This window comes from Pimephales promelas, chromosome 21 (genome assembly GCF_988280905.1).
Source record: "Pimephales promelas chromosome 21, fPimPro1.hap1.1, whole genome shotgun sequence".
Classification (NCBI taxonomy): Eukaryota; Metazoa; Chordata; class Actinopteri; order Cypriniformes; family Leuciscidae; genus Pimephales; species Pimephales promelas.
Window position 1 is genome coordinate 19,166,356 of NC_142789.1, and position 24,973 is coordinate 19,191,328.

Genomic DNA, 24,973 nt, shown 5'->3' on the forward strand with positions numbered 1-24,973 from the left:
GTCAACACATCTCTCCTGATGACATCCGACCATGTTTAGACGAAGGTAGATTTTATGTGCCTGACGTCTCATCAGAGAGGTATTTAACTCTGTCCCGTTCCTCCTCTTGCCTGAGGTGAAATACTGGAGGTGTGATGAACAGGTCTCTACAAGCTACAACTATATTCTTCCAGAAACATGTCATCTATGTTTTCTAGGACCAGGTTCCACACTAAACGTTACTGTAAACCCTAATTAAAGAGCTGACTGCAGATCAGTGGAAATGATTGGCTCCAAGTTGGCCAGACACATAAAATTACTTTCAGTAATGCAGAAAAGAAAACCGTATACAGTTGTATTTGTCATCTGGATGCCTTTTTTGACTGTTTTATGAACTATAAATTTGGACATAATTACTCTTTTCGCATTCCATTTTATTTGCCTACTTTATAGTAGAGTAGCATGAATTTTCGGATTCAGCACTGTAAAATTATTGTAATTTCAATGATAAAAAACTAAAAATGCTAAAGTACAAACAGTAAGTTTCCTCCTTGTGAAAAAAAACAAAAAAAACATTTTCAAGTAATCCATGTCAACCAAGTGGTTTAACCTCAATTTTATGAAGCATAAGTGTTTAGTTTGCACAAAAAACAACAACACAACAACCAATAACTGACCACTTTATTTACAAATTATTAATCTCCAACACACGTTCATGCAACGTCTGCTCTTACGTCAACATAACACACATGCATAGTTTAAATATTTCATAAATTAAGTGGTAAATTATTATTATTTTTATTTTTTTGCTTAAACAAGGTTGCGTGTCCCATCGCTTCATAAAATTGAGGAAACCACTGGAATCACATGGATTACTTTCATGATGTCTTTACTACCTTTCTGGGGCTTGAAAGTGGCAGTTGCGTACACTGTGAATGTGAATGGAGTGACAAAACTATACTTTTAATAATTATTGCTTTATTTTAATATTTTTGTTACCATAATGGTGTTTGTGTATTTGTGTGTATGAAGCCGTGCACCTTCTATATATTAGTATTTACGTTGTAGAAAAGCAACTTGTTATGAGCTTTGATTGGCATTACAAAAGGTACAAAACATATTTTAGTACTTCAGTACGTTGGTATATTAGCAATTTCAGTTAACAAGGCATGTTTTTTTTTACAGCAAATTTAAGTTCAATTTATAAAACCTAAAAAAAAAAAAAAAAACGTTGTCAGGGTTAGTGTACTATAACCAAGCATTCATTCACAGGCATAGCTACGCTCTGTGTAACACAATAGTCATAACAGCTCCCCCACTGGACACCAGACAAAAATATCTCCATGCAGCACAGCCCAGCAGAGAACGAGTGCAGGACCACTCAAAGAACAATTCAATTGGCCAAAGTGGTTCAGAGAACAAAGGAACCATTTCACTAAAGCACCATGTCAACCCGCTCTCCTGAATCCATGTCTGATATGACTTCCTGCGCCCCACCTCATCTTCTGCTCTCTCTCTCTCTTTCTCTCTCTCTCTCTCTCTCTCTCTCTCTCTCTCTCTCTCTCTCTCTCTCTCATATTAGCCATCTAAATGATACTCCAGAGACAGTGGTGGGAGGAAGTGACATGTGCAGACAGCACATCTAGATACTAAAGCCTTTAATTTACACTAGGTGTGTGTGTGTGTTTGGTGGGTTGGTGTGGGGGGGGGGGGATGTTATATGGAAACTGGCTATTGCTAATAATGCTGTGGCTAATTAGGACCCCAGATGGCCTTTCACAGTAAATCAAGAACAGGCAATAAAGATTGCCGTTTCATCCCTTTATCGGGATTGTGTTCTTTGTTGAAAAAAGAATTTTGCCTTGTTATTTAGTCCTGGGTTTCTTTAAGGATCTCTGTCTGGAGTCTTTATGACTCATAACCCTTGCAAACAAATACTGTGGTAGTGGTACATTGGAAAAGTAATGGTGAAACTTGGTTACTTTTAAATGTACCGAATGTGTTCATTCATCTATGGCATTACACGGACCTTCAAAAAATGTTTTTTTTTTCCACCAACATACTCCTTCTTAATTTGTAAGAACATCCATCAACAGTTGTTAAATATCTGTGCATTTCATGAATAAATGGTTTATAATAATAATCGTTTTTATATAGGCTAAAAATAATCATAATAGTGAAATTGAGATAGCGTTAAGAGTTTAGGAAATTTGTTAAAAGTATTTGAAAAAATTGTCATATTGCAAAAGCTGTAAATATTTTACGGTCACCTCAAAATAAAAATAAATAAAAAATATTATTATTAATATTACTATTACCATTATATTTTTAAATAATTTATTCTATTACTTTTTAGTATATTTATCCTTATTCTTCTATCCTGTATTATTATGTTGTGGAAATAATGAATAATGCATTTTAAAATTATTTTTAGGATGAATTTCTGCGAAAAAAGTTATTACCATTATGCATTTTTAAAACCGCAATAAATTCAGCACAACAAAAAACTTAAGTACTTTTAATTTCAACATTTATTTTTTTTGCATTAATGATTAATAAGCATTAATTGCATAGGATCCGTTGCTTGTACTGTTTGTGTGCAGTCTGATACAAAACATTTAGGCATGACGGCGTATAACGTTACGATTATAATGTAAGACTATAAAAATGACAGACATTAGTGTCAGTAAAGTTAGCTTCATTCATTGCGTCACGTTTGCCTTTTGGGTTTTTGGTCTTTGTAATTACCTATTTTCAAAAGTCTTATACCTCAACAATTTTATCAAACTGCAACTTTCTTGACTTTAAAATGTAACTTTTCAAATTGACAAACATCATATGTGTAATTCAGGCCACAATTAAAACTAGATCAAAATATTTTTTGACTCTTGCCATTGACTACCATACAATATTTTTCTGAAATAAGGTCCCATGATGGTCGACAGGAAGGGGAGGGACTTAGGCTCTCTATGGCCACAGACAACTTGAGGAAGTGGTGGGGGAAGTGACGTACGCCGTAAATCAGTCGAATTTTGTAGTTCTTTTTGTGCTCCAGGTACTACCCAAAACTGCCAAGGAAAAGCGATACAGACCACGTCAGGCTATAGCAGACGTGTCTTTTTACCTATTGTAAGTCGATGTACCATCACAAGGGTCTTGGAAATATATTATGAAGGTTGAAAAACTACATAGTGTTACTTTATTTAACAATTGTTTTCCTTTACTTTGTTATTTATATTTTCTTGCCAGCTTGATATGCTTAAACATGGAAATTTCTTTGACAGGTTTTTTTTTTTTTTTTTTTTTTTATAGTCACCAAATTAGGGGGAAAGACTTTTCTTAAAATGGAGAGACCATCCTCAAACATGATGTGCTGCAAGGGTATTTTGGGGGAAAGGTGCGTCTAAATGAGCTTTTATCTCGGCACAAACTCAGATAAACATCACACTCCCACAGTGAACACTGAAGAGCTCCTTAGACACTGGACACAAGTAGAGTATTCTTCCCCTCTCCCGTCTGTCATCTTACAGCTTTTTGTTCACCTCTCCTGATCCGTCGACCAGTGCCAAGACTGTCCATCCAGACACCGAGGCAACTATTCACCCTGTACTAGTCACGTCGAGGGACGCCAGCCCGGTCCAGAGAGCGACGACTGCCAAACCAACTTCTGCCAACTGACTTCTGCCATAGCAACAACGCTAAAAAAAAATCATATATTAACATGCAACAACAGCATGGGTGGATCTTTAAAATTTATGCTGTTGTTTAGCTTTTGAATGTGGATCCAAAAACTAGGAATTATAACCCACACTGCATTGCAACTGCAGTCATAACTTTTAGCACCATTCTCAATGTTTAATGTCTTTTCTGCAGATGATGACAGCCTCCCGATCACAAATGAGCATCTTTGCATTTCCCCTGAAATCCAAATATAGCGTAGAAATTAGCAAGTCTGAAATTCGCACCAGCACCGCAGTTCCACCGCATGCCACTGAGCTCCAGATTTTAAACTCTCTAAAATTAAGCCCAGGAGTTTACGGTCTCCCATTAACAATTTTAAGCTGCCTCATGGCTTATGCTAATCAGAGGTTTAAACACAGTATGGTGGGATGTATATCTACAGGCTACAGCAACTTCAACCAAATCAGTTTGTTTTCCCGATTTCGGCATATACCGCAGGCGCAGGTATGCAGGTACTCGGTCCTTGCTGGAAACAGTAAATCAAGAAGCAGGGGATGGTGAAAGACCCTTCAGGAATGATCCACGTCTATAATTATCTGTTTTTGCTTGGTTTGAGGTGATGAGGGCATGTTCCTGTTGAACGCTATACACCTGGGCATCTGGATAACCTCAGACAACATCTGTCTTAGCGTGTGTTCATCTGTTTTTGCTGCCTTTAAGCTAACGTGATGAATCATAACTTCGTCAGTTCATCTACTCATGTGTGTCGGAGGGTTATTATCGTTCACTAAAAACTTTTTTTGTGTTATTAGAATAAAGTAGAAATTGAATAAAATGTAAACATTAGATTAAAAAACTTAAACGAAACAAAAGTTGAAGCAATAAAATGACTAACCGTAAATTAAAAAACTAAAACTGAACAAAAACTAAAACTAAAATGACGACTAAATATGCTTTTTTTTTAAAATATGTTAAAAATTACAAAAGCACATTTAAAACAAATGTTAAAAATGAATATATTAGTTAACATAAACTAACTACTACATGTTTGAACAATATATTTTTAAAGCATTTATTAACCTTCATTGATGTTAGTTAATAAACATCTAATTGTTCATTGTTTGTTCATGTTGGTTCACGGTGCATTATCTAATGTTAACATACAAATTCTGATTTCAATAATGTATTACTAAATGTAGGAATTAACATTATCTAAGATCAAAATCATATGTATTGTTTATCGTTACTTCAACGTTACTAATGTAGTATTAACTAATGTTAACATATGAAACCTTATTGTAAAACCAATGTAACTAAAATGAAAATATAACAATAAATGCAACAATAACAATAACTGTTGCACTAACAAATATAACAATAACAAAAAAAATCATGGTATGTTGGATGTTTTCGAATGCTTCAGAAGACAAGAAAAAGTCAATTTTGTTTTCTCATCTACACTTGATCTAAATCATTCAGATCACTCCTAAAATGACCCCACATCTTTCATATTTACCCTAAATCTGCAAGATATGCTATCTCTAAGACAGGAAACATTTGTTCTAGCGTCTTCTGCTCTTAGGACAATGTATCAAAACCCCCTTCTCTGTCTAGACACCTTGTATCACATATCGAACACACACACACACACACACACAAGCTCCCATGCATCCATTGATTACTTCACATCTGTCCTGGAGCTAGCAACAGAGAAATGACAAAACAGAAACCAGCGGTTTGGATGTAGAAAGGAGGACTTTCCTTCTCTTTTCACACCCATCTATGTTCCCCAATGGAAAGAAGTGATCCTACCTTGCTAAGAGTGGTTTAGTGTCTGAGAATGGCCTCGGTTAAGTCCTCGCGATGCGCTTCCTTCACTGCTTCCCTCTCTTCTCCCTGTTACTGCGCTCCTGAAGCGTGGTGGTGTGGTATGAGGGGGGTGGCTGGTGAAGAGAAAGAAAGGGAGAGGGTGAGTGAGCGAGAGAGAAAGGGAGAGCAAAGAATCAAAAGCTCCAGGGTAAAGACGGCGAAACTTGAAACCACCGTTGGTTCTCAGACAATCATTTCCCTCTCTCCTTTCTCTCTACTCTACTCATCAACCTCGAAGTAAATCCCTTCCTGGTGCGCAAGAACAGCTATTTTTTTCCCCTCCAATCCAGATTCAATAAAGAAAATGAATAGGAGAATTGTACATCCAGCTGGGCCGTACCTAAAAATACAACCTGTCAGTCGACTTCCTTCTTTAAACCACACACTCGCATACAGAAATGCAGCGGTTTTCATTTTCTCACACTCGGGTTCAGCTCTTAAAAAGTACTTTTCTTCCAGAGAGGAGAAGCCATGGCAACATTTTCTAATAAAAGGAAAGGGCTGAGGTCAGGTGCACTGTGGCCGGCCATGAGAGTGTCTGACTGAGCATTTGGGGAAGGCTAACTACCGTACTAGAGACAGCGGTCTCCTGAGAGGACTATGGGATATAGGTGGTGATTACATTGCACTGCACACTTTTCATCTTCTTATTGCTCTCCCAGCGTGCTTTTCATTGTTCCTCACGTGCCTGTGCACGTACACAAAGACATGTACCGAGTACATAGACACATATTTATGATATCATACAGGCCCCTGTGTGTACAGTGAGAATGTGCACAGTCAAAATATCACAGAAAAAAAAGCTATAAATTTTATCCAGCATAAAGGGAATCCCAAATAGAGGGAAATTTTAATCTATATTTAAAAATAAATTCATAACAGAAATTCAGCAATAATCTGGCTGATAATGATAAGCTGGCAATTATTTTAATGTTACAGCCAATAACTGATAAATGTCTGATATTAAAATATTTAATTTTATCAAATAAAAAAAAAAATAATGATAATATTAATAATTCAGTCATTTTAAATGCAACAATTGAGTTTAGGTATAACAGACAAGACAGATTGAATGATAGACAGATAAAATGACGGACGGACGGATGGATAGAGACGGACGGACGGACAGATGATGATAATATACATTTGTAGTGTACATCACAAGATAGATAATATACATTTGTACATCACATTGCTTTTAATTTTTTATCTTTTCAACACTTTTTTTTCATTGTATGCCTAATATTACTGTACAAAGTCTTGTATAAAATTGTCAGTAGCCGTCCTGATTGTTTTTCCGAAATTGTCCATAAAAAAAAAGCATGTATCAGTACACCTGTGAGTAATTACTGGATTGCTCTGAGTCTTTCTATTTCCCTATAATCACACACACCCACAAGACTTCACGACACCCTCCACGCTTGTACTCGTGTTTAACGTTACGGTTTTCGGCAAGGTCGGAGGTTAAGTGTTGTCAGACCCACTTCTGTAGAGTAGCTGTGTTTGCGGGAAAGTGTCTGTAATGGCCAACACATACACAAAGAGATACTACAGGCCAGCTGGGAGTGCCGTAACACTTTTTCATATTTTATGAAGCTGTTTTTCAGAACACTGTGGCAAACGGCACAATATATGAAACTACAACAAAAACCTCTCATCTATTTCTCTGTCGCAATAAAGTGGGCTTTGGCTGTTTTTTTTTTTGTTTGTTTGTTTTTTTGGCTTCTGCTGCTCTAAATACAGTTCACTATCATTGGGAACAAACAAAGCTTCACCTACACAACACATATGGTATTAGTCTGCTTTGTAACTAAATCAGAGTGTTCAGCCCACGAAAGAATGGTGGGAAAATACCAGAACTTCTTTGTTCAAGTAAAACAAGTCTATTGTTACCGCGTCTTCGCAGCTCTGCGGAGGTTGCACGTTCCCCCAGCTGCCGCTCCTATAATTATCTCTTTCTCATCTGCTTTTTTTACCTGGTTTAACAGAACAAAAAGACACAAGAAAGACCTCTTTCTCCCACAGCAGATGACCAGGTCAACCGTACCGCAGAGTGTTGACATTTAGCGCCCTTACGAGGGTGTAGAACTTAACATTAAAACAACCATGTGTCTCTAGTTGGAGAGAAAACAGAGCACGAGAGATTACGGTGTCCTCTGCTTTGACAGTATTATGACCCATAAAGTTTAGACAGTGTCCAGATGCTGTCACTTACAGCACACGTGATCCAGAGAGGTTAGAAAACTGACCTTTTGGATTGTCCAGTGATCATTAACCAGGTCATACAGGGAACAGGCTGTACATGACCATGATCAACATTGCAACATAGCAAAGTTTAAAAGTTTATCAATCAAAACGGCTTATAGTCTTGACCTGACAAGAGACACAGAATTAATATTACCACCTATATAAGTGTAATATAAAAGGGCGATACCTATCAATTTGATCTACTATCAACAATTATATTTAAAATACAAAGTTAATCTAGATAAGAGAGAGTGGTTTCGTTGGAAAAATACAGAGGCAATGACATTACGTTGGAAATTTGTCCATATTAGGAAGCCATCCATTGACTTTAATGTCTCCGAAGACATGAGAGCAGGCTCTTTTCCCATGCCCTAACAGCAGAGCTGTGCTAAATCAGGACAGATGAGCAGAGACCATTCAGTCCCTGACAGAGATGAGTCTGTAAGCGAGAAGAACATGGGCTGCAGGACATGTGCTAACTGCATGCTAATAAAGCTGACCGTCAATGTCCGTCACTGGACTGCAGTGCCATGACTACTGCTGGCCGCAGGAATGAGGGCAACGTCAAGGGCAAGAGATCTGAGTGGACAGAAAACACTGACATATAAAAAAAAAAGTAAAAAGCAAAAAGCATAACCAGCAGTCAGTACAGATATCTCATTGCTGATTTCTCTTAGTGTCAGATTTTTTAGAACAACATAATACCCAACCGAGGAGCCATATTAGCATTGGAAGTCATATATGCCACAGAAGTAGTAAACAACTGTGCAAATGGGGACAGATGAAGCTGGAGGCCAAAGCAAAGAACGATTAAGCAAATTAGCTCTTGAAATAATTCTTTAGTTCACTGCTGCCTCAGACATTTGGTTCGTCTGATTATTTCCAGTTGAAGAGAGATACACACTGCATGGTTTTTTTTCTGTAGTTTACGATTTTTGCTTTCCAAATGGCACTTTTCCACGACACAGTACCAGCTCGACTCGACTCAACTCGGCTTGGCTCACCTTTGTTTGGTTTTCCACATAAAAGTTGTACCTGTACCTGCTTTCGGGTACTTTTTTTGTATCACCTCCGGCGAGGTACTGAGCGATCTAAAGCGAGCTGAGCCGATACTAAAATGTGACTTGAAAACAATGGCGACTGCTGATTGGTCAGAGAGAATCACGTCATCATTGCACGCGCCAGATGGAGTATCCAGAATAACCCCGCCATTTTTAAATAATTTCGCCAGAGATTGTTTCTAAACTTTGTACGATATTAGCCAGATGAGATCTTGCATAAAAGCAAAAACTATCCAAAACTAATGATAATGTCCTGGTGTTTTCAAATATTTAAATACTAATGCTGACTGCTGATTGGTCAGAGAGAATCGTCACCATTCACTGCGTCATCGTTGCACGCGCCAGATGGGGTATCCAGAATAACCCCGCCATTTTTAAATAATTTCACCAGAGATTGTTTCTAAACTCACTACTATGGCAACTCGGAAGAATACGCCGTGGACAAACGAGGAGGTGAAGACTCTCCTTTAATCGTTTGCCGAAGAGAGGATCCAGCGAGAGCTTGATAGGACAACGAGGAACGAAAGGAGTCACTATGACGACCGGGTACCATTTTTTTGGCGGTACTGTCTGCAATGGAAAACAGAGCGAAAACGAGCTGAGGCGAGTCGAGTCGAGTCGAGCTGGTACTGGTAATGGAAAAGCGCCAAAATTGTACGATATTAGCTAGATGAAATCTTGCATTTACGGTTTCATTCTGTCACTTACCATCTACCCATGTACTATATGTGTAATTGTTTGTATGTTAGTTATGTGGTCGTGATTTAGTTAATAAAACTTGTGCATAGTATGTATTTGGTTCTGTTTCACGCTTGTATCAAAGTACATTTTTTGACAAGCAAAACATTTCCAGTCACACTTTAGTTTAGGGTCCAATTCTCACTATAACTACTTTGCTTTCTAGATAGTGAAAATTGGACCCTAAACTAAAGTGTTACCAAATTTCCTATTGTAAAACACTAGGGCTTACAAAATATTGTGAAAAAATCATGCCATCATTTCTCACGTTTCTTTAGAAGAATAATACATTATAAATAATATTATTGTGTGAAAACCCCCCTGTGGGATTCTGAACCCCAGTTAAAAAAAACTGCCCTAAACGGCACATGAAATCTCTTATAGGTCCTTAAATCGGTTTCACACAGCAAAATTGTGTCTTAAACCGTACAGTATACACCCGGTTTGAACCTATGGCCCATTCTTTCCCCTAGAGGATGCCATCATGGGAGCTGTTTGGCTGTGGTTGTGCCCGATGGGATGAAGCTCCAGTGGTTCCAGTTCTATACTTAGCACTGCCTCGCTGACCCCCCTTTCCTTCCTCTCTGGGCTGTGAAACAGTGAGGATGACTCTTGTTTATCATTCTCTCCATCACTGTGTACTGCCTACCCTCTCTGAGGAGTGCACATATCCTCATTTATGAACTCCATTTCCCAGAATTCTCCCAATGACAAGCAACAATTATCTTCCCCATATAACATATAAGTGGGTTTGACTCACTTCTCATGCTTTTAATTTTCTTCAGTTCCTTCAGTTAATTCTTTCTATAAAATGACAAACGACAGTAAGTGCAGATTTTTCTGGAGCAATTAAAGAACTATCGAAAATAGGCCAGCACTAATACATGAAAGACACATGTCCTCTTTTCCGTTAAAGTCCATCTAAATCCTCTTTGTGCCATAGACTGCTCCTCAAACTTGGAGTGTTGACTGAAAAAAGGCTTAAGATTGGCTCATAATAGTGGAAGAGGACTCACCAACTCTATAATGTCATTCAGCATTCTTTACACTAGACATTTTGGCAAATATATAGTATATGCATACAGGACATTCACACACTGCATATGGTAGCATGCCACAGAGCCCCATTCTATGGCCTAAGATACTGTCACTAGCTAAATCCCTCTGAATGATGATTCAGTAGATTTGGTCTCTGGTTATCTGTCAGAGAGCCACAGTTATATAACAGTCCCGCAGTGAGGATGAACAGTGGTATCAAACAGAAAAGGTGGGAGGTCGGGAGTGAGGGCACAAAATTTCACAACCTGAAACAAACAAATCTGATACGATCCAGCTCCATATCCGTAGTTTAGCATGCAAGACCAAACCTCTTCAAAAGCCTCAAGAAACAAGAATCGTCAGTTTTCAGCTTTCCTACAACAAAGTAGAACAGGGTGTTAAAAATAAAGCGGAAGCGTTTTCTTGCTTTCACAGTTTCATCAGTAAAGACAGGCAACTGTTTTATACAACGGATGGAAAAGCTAATCTAATTAGCCAGCGTATTTTCAGGGATCTTTGATGATTAGACCTCATGCTGGCCCTTATCAAAGAGGGCTTCTAAATTCATTAGCGAGGACCGTGGCAAATACACACTCTGTCTATTGACTATACTCGCCCTTGTCCTTGCTGTGAGCAGCGTCTTAACGTTACGGAAAGATCCATTTAGAGATGTGTTCCCTGCCTGTCACTTTTAATTAAACTGACTTTCTTTTTTCGGGTCATTAGCTCAATCAATAGTCTTTAGATTAAAGTGAAATTAAGCAAATACATAATCTTCCCTTCTGTGCACATCAAACTCAAAACAGGTTTGGAGCCATTGCATGGTCATGTCAAGGAAGCAAGGCAAAGATTAGAGCAGATTGTGTCAGACATCTGCCGTGACGAAAACACTTGGCACGTGGCAAGGAGGCTGCCATAGAGAAAAAAAAAAGAGCTTAACAAAAGGAGGCAATTGCAGCATGGGGCTTTGAGTGGAAGTGGAGGAAGGGAAGGCGCTTCTATTCAAGTCAATTATGTTTTAGCGGCTGCTATTGGTGCCGTCCTCTAATGACAGCCACTCCCAAATCTCTTTGCCCCACCCACTTATCAACTGAACACAAAAGGGAGAGACACAGAGGACAAAGAAAGGATGCTTCATTCCTATTCATGTGTAATTGGTAATTATTTTAGCACAACATGCTATAATTGTAAAGTTGTTATTTTCATGCAATTGCTAAAAGCCTTGGATATACCAAGTGGTGATCATTTTATGCAGTCATTTTAATCAAAAAATGCATTACAATGAATTTAACAGATGACCTTGGCAAAAATAAAATATGATTAAAAAAATAAAAGCCAAACTTTTAATACAAAATGATTTACATGCATTAAAAGTTTTAATTTATTTATTGGCTATTATTTGTGCCTAAGAATTGAACCCATGTCATTGGCTTTGCCATGCTTTATTACCAGCTGGTAAAGTAAAATAAACACATAATAATAATAATAAATACAATTATCAAATACATTACAAAAATTTTTTTTTAATAAATGTAAAAATAATAATAATAATAATAATAAATAAAAATATAAAAAATAATCAAAAAATAAATTAAATATTTATTTTAAAAAATGCATTCAGAATTAAAGACAAGGCTACAAAATGTTATCCAATGATATGACATTACAAGCAGTAGCAGGAAGTAACTCATTTGAAAAGATTCTCTACTACAGGACATGAACAAACACAACTGCACTACACTCTCCGAAAAAGAGGGTACAAAAGCTGTCACTGGGGCTGTACCTTTTGAAAAGGAACACTTTTGTACCCAAAGGCTGCATATTGGTACCTTAATGGTACATATTAGCACCTAAAATGTACATATTAGCACCTGAAATGTACATATTAGCACCTGAAATGTACATATTAACACCTAAAATGTACATATACTGTACATATTACCACCTAAAATGTACATATCAACATTTAAAATGTACTTATTAGCACCTAAAATGGACATATTAACACCTAAAATGTACTTATTAGCACCTAAAATGTACGTATTAACACCTAAAATGTACTTATTAGCACCTAAAATGGACATATTAGAACCTTAAATGTACATATTCACATCTAAAATGTGCATATTAGCACCTGAAATGTACATATTAGTGACTAAAAAGGACAAAAGTTTCACTTTTGAAAAGGTACAACCCCAGTGACAACTTTTGTACCTTTTTTCTGAGAGTGTACGGCTAGATTGTGCAGTTTAGACTCCAGCATTTTGTAACTCAGAGATTCTTCCTGTTCGCTGCCTGTCTGCATCATTCATTGGAGGGAGCGGATTAACTGGCTCCAGCTCAACCAGTAAGGCACCATGAATCCACATCCCATCATTCTCTGCTGACACAGACAGCCAGTCATTTCACAGTAAATCACACCCCCACGAGGATATTATGCTGACTATCTGTTCAGTTCTGCTTTTCAAATGAGCAGCTTTGGGACATGACTGTCATTTGCAGTGCATGTAAATGAGACACATGTCTGGATAAACCAATGTTACAGCTTTCATATTAAAACTGCTTTGCAAGTGTGTTCTTTCTTAACAACCCCACAGCTGCAATATCAGTAGACTAAATGAAATTATTTAGACCTTTGTCCTGCAAATACATATTTGGAGGAAAGCCACTGATAGCAATGTAGATAAGCAAAAGTCCACTCATCTTACCAATCTACCTACAAAAAAAATATTATCAAGATTTGTTATCACAACATTTTTTCTTTTTGTCAAATCAACTTACATAATTTATTTAGTTCAGATAACTTATTATTTTGAGACTGAATCAATCTCCTTCATTGCATTAACTCACTTTTTCCAGTTCAATAAACTTAAAAGTTTAAGGCAACCAGGTTACTTAATTTAAGTTAAACCAACAATATTTTTCACAGTCTATAAATAAAAATGCCAATTAGGAAAAATCTACCAACACTTTTACATTTTTTACACATTTAAACACCTTTTTTAAACAAAACATTATTCGAAAACACTTGTCTTTATAGTTTAAATAAACACCTTTATGAATTCGAAACAAAATGTACTTTGCATAAATACATTTTACGTGAGTGATCATTAAAATATCAGAGTGAGATAAGATTATGATGAAAATTAAACCAGATCCTTACCTTGTATACATAAAGTCTGCGATTATAGGGAATCGTAAAACAGAATATCCAGAAGCTGGATGCCGGTGGCAAAATTTCTAAAAGTTTTAAATAATCATAGCGGGTTAGATAAGTGTTAGCTATCAGCTTTAGCAGTGTGCCGAGTCAGCAAGTTATCAGTCAGTTCATGTCCAATGATCACTATAGATCATATGTGCAACAATATGCCTAGTCCTGTTTGTTCAATCTTCCGTGCAAATGCACACTTACACCCGTCTATGCCTTATCTGTGAATAATAAAGGGAGTTCTGGAAAACAAGAATATTTGCACTTCAACTCTTTTGTCTCTTATGTCTTGAAGGAGACCACACCTTTACATGCTTCAACTGTCTGACAAATAAATGTGCTATTATGTCATTTGACAACCATCTCATGCTATTCAACCTTTCACACTCCAAACTTTAATCTAAAAGTGCTGTTGGGATCTTATTTATTAATACCCTCATTGTAAATCATTTCCCCATTTAAAAAAAATATATATATCTAAAATCTCCTACTGTTTGGACATGTTTGCTCATGAAATGAAAGATGGCTGAATTCCGGGTAAAGCGGGTAAAGACTTACTACTGATATCATATATCAATTAAGTGTATATTAATGCATGTTGGTGTATATTGATGCATTTTTATGCTTAAAATAATGTTGCTTTAGCGTGCCAACTCACTAGGAATTGGCTGTTGCAATTTCCCACAATGCACTACAATCTGAGTAATTTCTCAATAAACTGAATCCTTGAGAGAGAGACATTTTAAAAGCAGAGCCTGATGACTCACAAAGAATGTGTTGAATCTCTCATCCATTCAACAGAAATCTTTCTCTTCATGAGATTGTGGGCGGCCATGAATGAAGAAAAACTACACAGGATTGAGGGAGAGACTGAGGAAAAAAAAGGAAATCATTTGTCTAAATGTGTGAGTCACTGAAAAAATATCGGACAAAACACATGCAGTCTGCAAAAACCAGCTGCTTTATAACAATTAGTAAAGTAAGTCCACTCAGAGACCTCTGAAGGGTACTATAGAGGCTAATGCCATTTGAGGACTTCACTTGATGTCCTGCTATAATTCCCTCAGACTTAGACAAAAATCACGTCATGAGTCTGTGTAGATTTGTAGATGTATATATATATACCCTAACCTATAAAATATAGTTTATAATGCAATATTTACTTTTATCCCCAGGAACTCAATCATTTAAATTTTTAGACCTTCGTAGAAAAATGTGGGCACATCTGCTTTAAACAATGTTTTTTTAAATTTATTTTTTTATTTAAGGTGAACGCTGAAAAATGTTCCATTGTGTATTCAATTAGATGGGTTTAGTGATGGAATCATAAAATTAGATTTTGAGATTAGTTTTCTTTCTTTACTCAGTTTGTATACTGAATTTTGATTCAGTCTTTTATTTTTGGCACCCATTTAACTATTCACCATGACTTTGCAAAAAAAAACAAAAAAAAAAACACTTTGCTACTGGGTGAAACAATGAGAATGAAAAAAATCTATTTATCTGTCCTGCTGTCCAAAAGAAAACATTCATAGCAAATAAGTCTTAGGTTTTGGCCTCCTTAAGCTTTCTGTTCAGGTTTTGCAAGAAATAATTCAGAGGAAATGTTCCAAGGAAGGATTAAACAATGAGATTAAACTCTATCTATTCTATGCTCACTTTAATGAAAGCTTGCAGGAAATAGTACGGTGCCCATAAATCGAGTCACGCAAACATGACCTGAAAAAAAGAAATGAGAAAAACATTTTTGTTTGCCAATAAAGCACATCTCAGTAATAACATGCTTTTAGAATGATCCACTGGGTCAGTACACAATCTTACTGGTTTTAGGTTGACCAGGCGGGGACTTTCGGTTTTGGAATATTCTTGATCTCACTCTCTTTTGGAAATTACCCAACAAACAGAATCAGCAACAGAAGGTAGTGGATGCATAAAGCAGACTTCCTAAAACATATGGTAAGGACTGATAGAGCCAGAAATTAACCAGACCACCAAATAATGATGTAGTAAGCGGAGATAATTACATGATGCTGTACATTTGAAAAGCAAGAAAGCATAGAGCAGATCAGGATGCTCCTCCTACTATTCAATGCTAATTACAAATGTAGGTCTTTGGGTTAACCTGAAGACCTCAACACCAAAATCAGGCTCTTATTACACATTTAACACATTAGCAAAGCCTGTTATTGTCTATAATTAACACATCCATCAAACCTGTACCCTGCAAAATAAGATTTCCACTTAAAGGGGCCATGACAGGGACTATTTTTTTTAATATGTTCCTTGAGGTTCACTTATGTTGGTAATAAACAACACGCCCGTTGTCGTTTACGAATCCCCACGACACCCTACGTCAAACGGATCGTGCCAAAAATCAGGCTAAATTCGTGTAATCTGTATCAGAGGGATAGTTAAGTTTACCCAAAAATTACATTTACTCACCCTCAAATTGCTCCAAACCTGTATGAGTTTCTTTTTGTTCTGTTGAACACATACTGTAAGAAGATATTTTGAAAAATGTTGGTAATAAAACAGTTGACTGTATGTCTGTAGCCACTGTTAATGGCTACCGTCAATCAACATTTTTCCAATTATCTATGTTCAACAGAAGAAAGAAACTCAAGTTTGGAACAACTTGAGGGTGAGTATAGTGATGACAACTACCCTTTTATGACATGAAACTTGCAAGATTGTACAAAGATGAATATATTGGAAAATGTATTCAATTGTGCACTTAAAATGTACAATAGTGATAGCCAAATCTATATATATTTTACACACACACACACACACAGGTTTATGGTTTTCCCCACTATATAACTTCTCGTGAATACCCTGTTGTCCTTAAAATAGGTCGTTTGCTCGATCTGTTCAACTTTGAGAAAATTTCTACCGGGGAAGAAAAGGCTTCAGAGGTTGCTGAGATTTTTCAAAGGTGACCTGATTTTCTAGTTACTGACCCTCCAAACACATCGCTGTACTTGCAAATGCCAGCCTGTCTAACCAAGTCTGCATTAATGTTTTGGGGTCACTGCACTTCAGCAGTGAAAGAATATTATGTTCCAGAAGCGTGTGAGCAACATTACCGCAGGCCTCAGAGACTCAACAGTCATGAGCTGACGGAGTAAGATGCGACATCTCAGTAAAGTCGAGCTGCAATACTTCCGTCATAACTCAAGAGACTTCAAAACGGATAAGAGACTTCCAGCTAATTATGTAAACACTCTTACACGTGTTCAAACACATTAGAAATGTAGGTGTATTGTGACAACTGCCAGTGCGTTTTGGGTAAATACGATGGTGTGTCATCACCGAGGAAAGAATCAAGACTAAAAGAGCCTTTTAATTAGTACCTAGGGAGATGAGGGAGAGCGTCTCGGAGTCTGGTTTAGTACCACAATGGTCAACCAATCTACAGAGGAAGGAGGATTTGTAATGCCATTCAAATCCTAAAGGGTCTATATCCTGTGTGACTGACAATAATGTCTGCAGAGCTTGGACTCATCCAATAGATCACTCACTGAGTCCCAGAAGGGATCCTTTTTGAGATTAGCATTACATTAACGTTGATATACTGTAACATTAGGCCTAATTATATAAGCATTTCCATTTACTTGCTCATCAGTAAATGACTCATTCACTGGTAAAGCTGTACAAACCTATGGGTTTTAAAAAAATCCTGTTATTATGTAGCAATAGAAGCTACCGCAAGGAATAGATGTGGCTTAAATTGCTGTCATATAATCATATAATTCATGCGTCTATGCTGTGTGGGTGTTGAAAAAAAACACACACAAAAAAAAAAATACAATGAACTTCATAGTTTCATTGCAGAGCCTTCAAGCCTTTGTGATGTCACAAATACATGACAAAAGTGATAAACAAAAGGGTCATCTGTTCCATTGCACATCTGTTTTTGTTACAATTAAGGCTTTTTACAAAGCTCATGTCGTGCCTGAATTGCTTACTCATTCACAATTCACTACAGAAAACAGTGTCAGTGCCAGCTAAACGTGACAGAGGCTCGTCATTTTTCGTCAAAATAAAAACCTTTTGTTTTTGAATGTATGGATGTTGCAAGGAGAGCTAAATATAATATAATTCAAATAAATACTGAATATTTCTATTCATCAAAACAAAAACTAAACGTAAAAAATGTGTAATGTACAACTCTTCTCAACATTGTAAGATATATCAGCACCAAATCAGAATATTTAGAGTCATGGAAGGGTCATGTGATACCGAAGACGTCACGTGAATAAATTACATTTTAAAACACATTAAAATATAAAACAGTTATTTTAAATTGAATTATTATTTCACAATATTATTGATGTTCATACTTTATTTTTGATCAAATAAATGCTGTTTTAGTGAGCATAAACACTTTTTGCATTACTGTACATTGAACTTTACTTAACTTAAACATAACTTTTAACAACAGAGTAACATATCAAAAAATAAAACGCGACATATGAGATCATTTTAGATCTAACACCATCACTAGCATTAGTTAGTGTACATCAGTTTTATATTTACATCACTTTTATAATCAGTGTGCATTACAGATATAGCACAGGAAAAACTGGTAGGTAATAAAATTGCTTACACACTATTGAAAAATGACTGACACACCATACTGTGGACGATATGGAAATAGAGAGAAGTTATAGATCTGAATGGGATGATACAATCTGACTTGCATATCTGCTGGTCCAGAATCATTCAGTTGAATAGTTTAATTCCAGCTGAATAGTTCAATTATTCTGGTTGAATATCTTGTCACAGCAGGTAAACATCAGAGAAATGGAAGCTTTAGTGTTAAGTTCTGCCAGGAAGACTCAATTGCTACATCACTTATTACCTTCTCATCTATCCAATCGTGTCTAATACTTGCGATGTAAAAGACCGGTACTTACACATGTTTGAGTTTGCAGATGCTGATGCTTCCATTCACCTCCATCCTCCCCACCAGCACCAAGTCGGTTCTTTCCTATACCTCCCAAGGGGTCTTCAGGCAAGAAATGGGAGTCCGGACCCTTGGATTGTGAGCTATGGATGGGGCCTACTCCAAATAACTTTTTTTCTTGCTGGGCTATCAATCAAATATTATTTTTACAGTATTTATTCTCCCGAGTCTTTCTGGTAGAACTTGTGCAATCATTGCTACTATACTTCTGTGGACCTCAGGGTTAACACTGGAGGTCAATCAATCAAGCTTTAAATGCTCTGATTGGTCAATGTTGGTAAGGCGATCGGCCAAACCATCCAAGGTAAGTGAAACAACCACTGCATGATCCAAATAGGGATTAACACCCTTGGATGGTGCCAGTCATTTCCAATTGGTGTGGAGTAGACAGCAACGGGAGCTAAAAGGGTTAATATCCAGTTGAGTGCGATCTGTTGGCACATCTTTTGGCAGGCCACCTGGTCCTCTGTGCTAAACGGACCGAAGACAGAGGCAATCTGTCTCGTCTATAAGCCACCATTCTCAGATGTCCACCGCGTTCATAAAATATGCAAAAGTACTTATTTCTATGCAAGATTAAACATATAAATGGGTTGGTGTCAGAATTCAGGTGCATTGAAAGAACATCATGGAGCCCCAGGGAAAAATGCACCTGATTCCAAACAATCTCCATCTGCCATGTCTCACTCTCTCATAGTCTGGCTAACGTCAGACCCAAGTCTCATGGAGTGCATTCACACTGGGAGCCGGAGCCGGAGAAGTGCGCGAGCAGCAGTTTCGACGTCAAATCTGTTTTTGCACTGCTCAGTGTTTATGTTTTGTTTGTTTGAAGTGTTTGTATTATAATTCTTAAAAATAAATACCAGTTTGATCAGTGTTATTTTAGTATTATTTATCTAGTATTTACAGTATTAATATTTTTAAATTAGCTTCAGCTTTTATTCAGTTTTAGTACTACTTATTTTTAGCAATATTTATCATTTTCATTTAGGTTTACTTTACTATTAACTGTTATAATTTATATTTATATAATTTTAGTTTACAATAACAACACTGTGTTGGACTGATATTTATTTATCTAATGTGCTGACATTCATACATCTTTAAGAGTGGCTCAAGTGTTCAAATACCTATTGGGCCTACTGTATATTTAATGGGTTGCCTTTTGGGAGAGGAAAAGGTAATGAGTGAGCAGATTAACACTTTAATGCCGGGCTCTCCTCCTACACCCCTCTTTCTCTGTCTGCCTCACAGTAATCCACTCTGAAGGACAATGATGGAGGTTATTATCTCGCGGAGTGCTGTGCACTTTTCCATGTCTAATTACATTCGGTAAAGCATGTGCTAAAAGGTAACACCACCCTCATAAACAATGAATCAACATGAATGCACTCAGACCTGCAGTAACAGTGCTAGTTGATTTTAAACAATAAATATGACTATCTGCCAGTGTATTTTGTAGTTTTTATATTTGGCTCTTCTAAAAAATAGCCAGTTGGTGGTGCTCGAGAGCCTGGTAGAACAGAAGTCATATTTTACGGTGAGCGAGAAACACATCGCTTCTTTATTTTGCAGGCTTTTTAAAATAAGTGGAGAGAGAAAAAAGGGCTAAATGGTCTCAAACATTCACTTCAACTTTTATTACATACATTCACTTATTTTACAGACTTATTGAGATTTCCATTTACTAAATAAATAACTTTAGCTGTTTTTGCTTTGCCATTGTGATTATTTTTTCACTGTCAGTTTCCCTTACATTGACATTGCTTAGTCATGTGTTTAGTCGCATGAACCAAAAAATAATTCAAACAAACCATCCATTTTTATAGACAGTCATTATTTTTAATTAAAATCGTGTATGCAAGATTGTGGCCAAAACTGGTACTGCAATCACTTTCAAATTAGGGTTTATCCCCGCCTTCCCCCATTACTCGAGGTTGCCAGATATGCTGCAGGTTCCAGCAGGAATGTAGGCTTCTACAAGAAACTTCCAGTGGCAAGTGACGAGTACTACACAGCGAGTTTTTTTTTTCTGTAAATTATTTATTTCGGACTTTGTAACAAAGTATTTCGGATTCATATTGAGTTTTTTGGTGTTTCGTTTTAAAAATGTTTTATCCGATTCTGACACGTTTGTATCTGCAGCTGTGTTAACTAGAGAAGAGCTGGCAACCCGAATACCACAACACTACTGAGTCCGTGATTGGTAGATCGGTGGAGGGTGACACATCAGAATAAAACACAACTTGACAACATCAAAATCAGTCAAGGGCTGCGACTTCACTTTTTAAATGACAATTTCCTGGCCGGACTACTGTTGTCAGTGATACAAGTATTTGAAATGAACACGATTTCTTAAAGGGACTCTGTGTAGATTTTTAGGTATTTTATTATCTGAAATCAATATTTTTATTCATAAATATGTCCTCAATGGTGTACAAATACCTCTGCAAATTATCTGACTTATCCTCGTAAATGAAGAATTTATTATCTTTATGTACATGGGACGGGTAGGTTCACGGAGGCTTCCATGTCCGTTCCGCCATCTTGAAAACTATAATAGCAGAGAGGGTCAAAAAGTACCACCAGCCAAACGCGTTTCCACAACGCGTTTTCGTTCAGACTCAGAGCCATCGTCACGTCACATTGAGAGGCGCATTCCCTGCAAGTTTAAACGGCTGCATTGCACTCCTGTGATTGCTGATTGCTCTTTTGCTCTATTATTTGTTGCGGACCATATGCAGAGTCACAGGAGAATGCATCCTCATCGCAAAAAAAGGCCAGACTTGAACGAAAAAGGAAACGTGACCGGAGATTGCAAAAAACACGGCCATTAATTTTTCCGTCATAAAATTAATCGGATATGGTTCGATTTTCTGCGTTTTTCGCATCCAGAGCCAGCATTTTGAGAGGTCTTTTGACAATTCAGGGCCGGGGGAGCTCGTCCTCAAATCATTGAACATTATGCGCCGTGCTTTCAGTTTCGGTTTTCAATTCGATCAAGTGTTTATGTTCTCTTCTCTATAGCTATTGGATTATGAAATTAATAAACCTCCCCTTTCAATCAGATTGAAATTTAGGATCGAATAAGGTGTGATTGAGCAGCCTATTCGATAACTAATGTATTATTTGGGCACAATATACACAATACATACACAATAACAGCCTAGCTGTTCTGTCTGCCCAGCGCTTCCACGGGGCCGCGCGCGGGTGTTTGTGTGTGTCCATACCTGGTCCATACCAGACACACTGCCAGTCTCCGTTCAGAATAGATGGTTCACGGAAATTGGTGGTCTTGTTTTTAATATGTGGCTCCAGAATCGCTAGCAAAGCATCAAACTGTCCCGCTGACATTCTGAGGTAAATTTTGAATCGCTCAGGATAAATCCTCTCGGCGCAATTTCAGGATTGGATGGATATTTTCTATTTCTTCTCTTTTCAATATGAGAGAGGGCAAAAATCATCCTCACTGCTTGACGAATCCATTTGGTATTTTTGCGTTTTTTTCCCGCAAAGGTTTAATAAATACGCAACGGACTCGGTGTGCAAGGTTTCTATGCGTGACGAATTTTTAGGCTGACGTACAGGAAAATACGCATACGAAAATTTCGTGCTCAGTGTGCAATGGCCTTAAATATCGGGATAGCGTTTTCAACCGTGGAAATAGCTAATGCAGCAGAAAGATTTCAGAAGAGACGCTGAAGTTGCCTGCTTTCTCCTCGACAGGTTAGTCAATGTTACAGTCTGACTTAATTTTTTTGTCATTGCTTGGTTGTGTACTTTATTATATAGACAGTATAACATTTATAGGTAAAAAAGTTAAACAAGGTCTTTGATGAATAGCAGCTATTGACTACTTTACTCGCAGCTATTGTGAAGGAAGGTGCTAAAAACAAGGTTTGTAAGTTAATTCTTTATAACCTATAAATTCAGTAAGAATATAGAGATAATGATTGTAAGAAAATATTGCTCTCTGTAAGATTTTCTATAGCTTTCTTTTTATATATAAATGATCAATTAGCTAAAATTGTGATTTTGCTATGTGGATAAGATTGTACAGAGAATTAAAATTAATTTATACAGCTAGACACATAAATTGTACACATAAGTTAACACATAAGTTGCTGTTTTTTTTTTTAAGTTACAAACCTGTTCACCCGGAGAAAAACTCGATGAAGTGATACTACAAGACATCCTGTCATAGCATTTTTGGTACATAACGGCAACCGTAGATGCAATACGCACTTGAAAATGCGAGGCGCTGGAGAGCAAAATTCGTTTGAATGCAAAATAATATTTAACCACTAGATGGGGGTATTTCCTACACAGAGTCCCTTTAATGTCTAGTGACGCATGACATCAGGGAAAATTTATGATTCATTGAAATAAATTTCTTGCATACAGCTCCTTTAAGTATGACTTTTGGTCAGTTTGCAAGCTATCACATGGCTTTAACTGTGTCATTTTGGAGCTTGACAGCCGAAATCCTTATATGACAAAGAGCCACCAGCACATTCTTCAAAATATCTTCATTTGCATTCCACAGAGTAAAGAAAGTCAAACAGGTTTGTAACAGCATCTACATGATTAACCGAATCTTCATTTTTCAGTGAACTATCCCTTTAACCCAGCAAACAAATTTAGGTTCTGGGAACGTTAGTTTTTGGTTCCCAGAACATTCCTAGAACTTTCCCTTAAGGTTAAGTGAACGTTCCCGGGACATTCTCCTTACGTTATAAAAATGGAACCTAAAAATAACCTACATGGAACATTCCTATAGGCTAACAGTCTTGTTTGGTTCCCAAAAAAAAAAAAAAACCCTCATGGGACCATTTGGGAACGTTAGGAGAACGTTCTGTGTTTGCTAGGAAGATGCCTGAAAATGTGCAATATTGGGTTCTCCAGCAGCCTGTTCTAGAAGTACCGCATTCCATCACTACTCAGTATTCGCTCTGGGTCTCAGAGTATCAGCACTGCATCAGAGAGTGAAGCTGATGCACACAAGAGAGAAGAGAGAGATGCACATGCATACGCACATTTCCCTCCATTTTTTTGTGGACAGGTTTCACACAAACCACAACCAGTGTTACCAGCCATCATCATAGATCCAACATGCTCCAACCAATGAGAAACAGAGACAAAATTGCATTTCCTTTGCACAAACCAATCACACGGCAGATAAACAGAGTGGCAACATAAACAGATACACTGGGACAGAGAGCTAGTGTGCTTCCAGCACAGATGCGTCTTTTTTAGAGGCAAAGCACCGCATTCATCCCTTTTCCACACAAACACACACACACACGCACGCACGCTCAACTCCATTTAAATGCAGTTTAACACAAGAACACATAGATTGAGATGATACACGACTTTATATTTAATTAGTGCTTCATATGAAAATCTTTCCTTTAAAGTCGTGTCACGTTTATCCGAATCAAGATCGCACAACCCTTGATGGGAGAAATCCATTACACAACCAGGATTTAAACAGGATGCCTGTTAAAGTCAATTGAGTTTATCCTCTAAATCTAAGTGTGGTTCATCCAAATAGCTCTGGTTTGATTTAAGATTTGATTGGATGCTGGACGGCACTGGAACTAACATTGAAGTAACAGGCAAATGAGAACGAAAGAGGATGAAAGACAGACAGGTGGCAGCACTCTGAGGGGGGATGCTCGAAGCCCATCTGGTGAGCCCCGAGCATCTGTAATCACGGACAACACCCCAAAAAAACCACGAGGATCGGACCAACCAGATCAAAATATTCAGCATTTTGGACATGATGTAGCCTACCATCCACATTCAATCATTCAGGGCTATAAAATATTTACCTAAAAAAAACTTCTATGAATTAATCATAAGTGTGTGAACATGCTCAAAAAACAGGGGGTAAACAAATGTTACGAAACAGTCCGAACACTGAAACATTTCTTGAATAAAATCCCACAGGCACAAATATCAGCACTTACCAGGAAACTGCTATAAGCTCCTTGACAGTGTTTGGATATTCTTAATATGTCCACGAATTAAAATAATAGTATTTGAAAAAATGCAAAATAATGAATCGGCTGCAAGCGATGAAAAGTCATTCTTTTAGACGTAAAGCCACTGACAACAGCAACAAGACTAGCTGGTGCAGGCAGTCACGGCGAGATGCTACAATAACAGCATCCCCTTTTC

General features: G+C 37.3%; 1 protein-coding gene across 2 annotated transcripts in view; it reads right to left on the reverse strand.

Moving 5' to 3' along the window:
- The window catches only part of plekha6 (pleckstrin homology domain containing A6), a 94,284-nt gene extending 69,311 nt beyond the window's left edge, over window positions 1-24,973 (reverse strand). The window contains exons 1-2 of one of the 2 annotated variants that reach the window (XM_089125119.1): window positions 24,763-24,973; window positions 5,473-5,603 (exon numbers count right to left, since the gene is read on the reverse strand). The gene's annotated coding sequence lies outside the window, so the exon portion shown is untranslated. Of the gene's footprint in view, window positions 1-5,472; window positions 5,813-24,762 lie in introns of those variants that run through there. The other variant, XM_089125120.1, reaches the window with a different exon arrangement.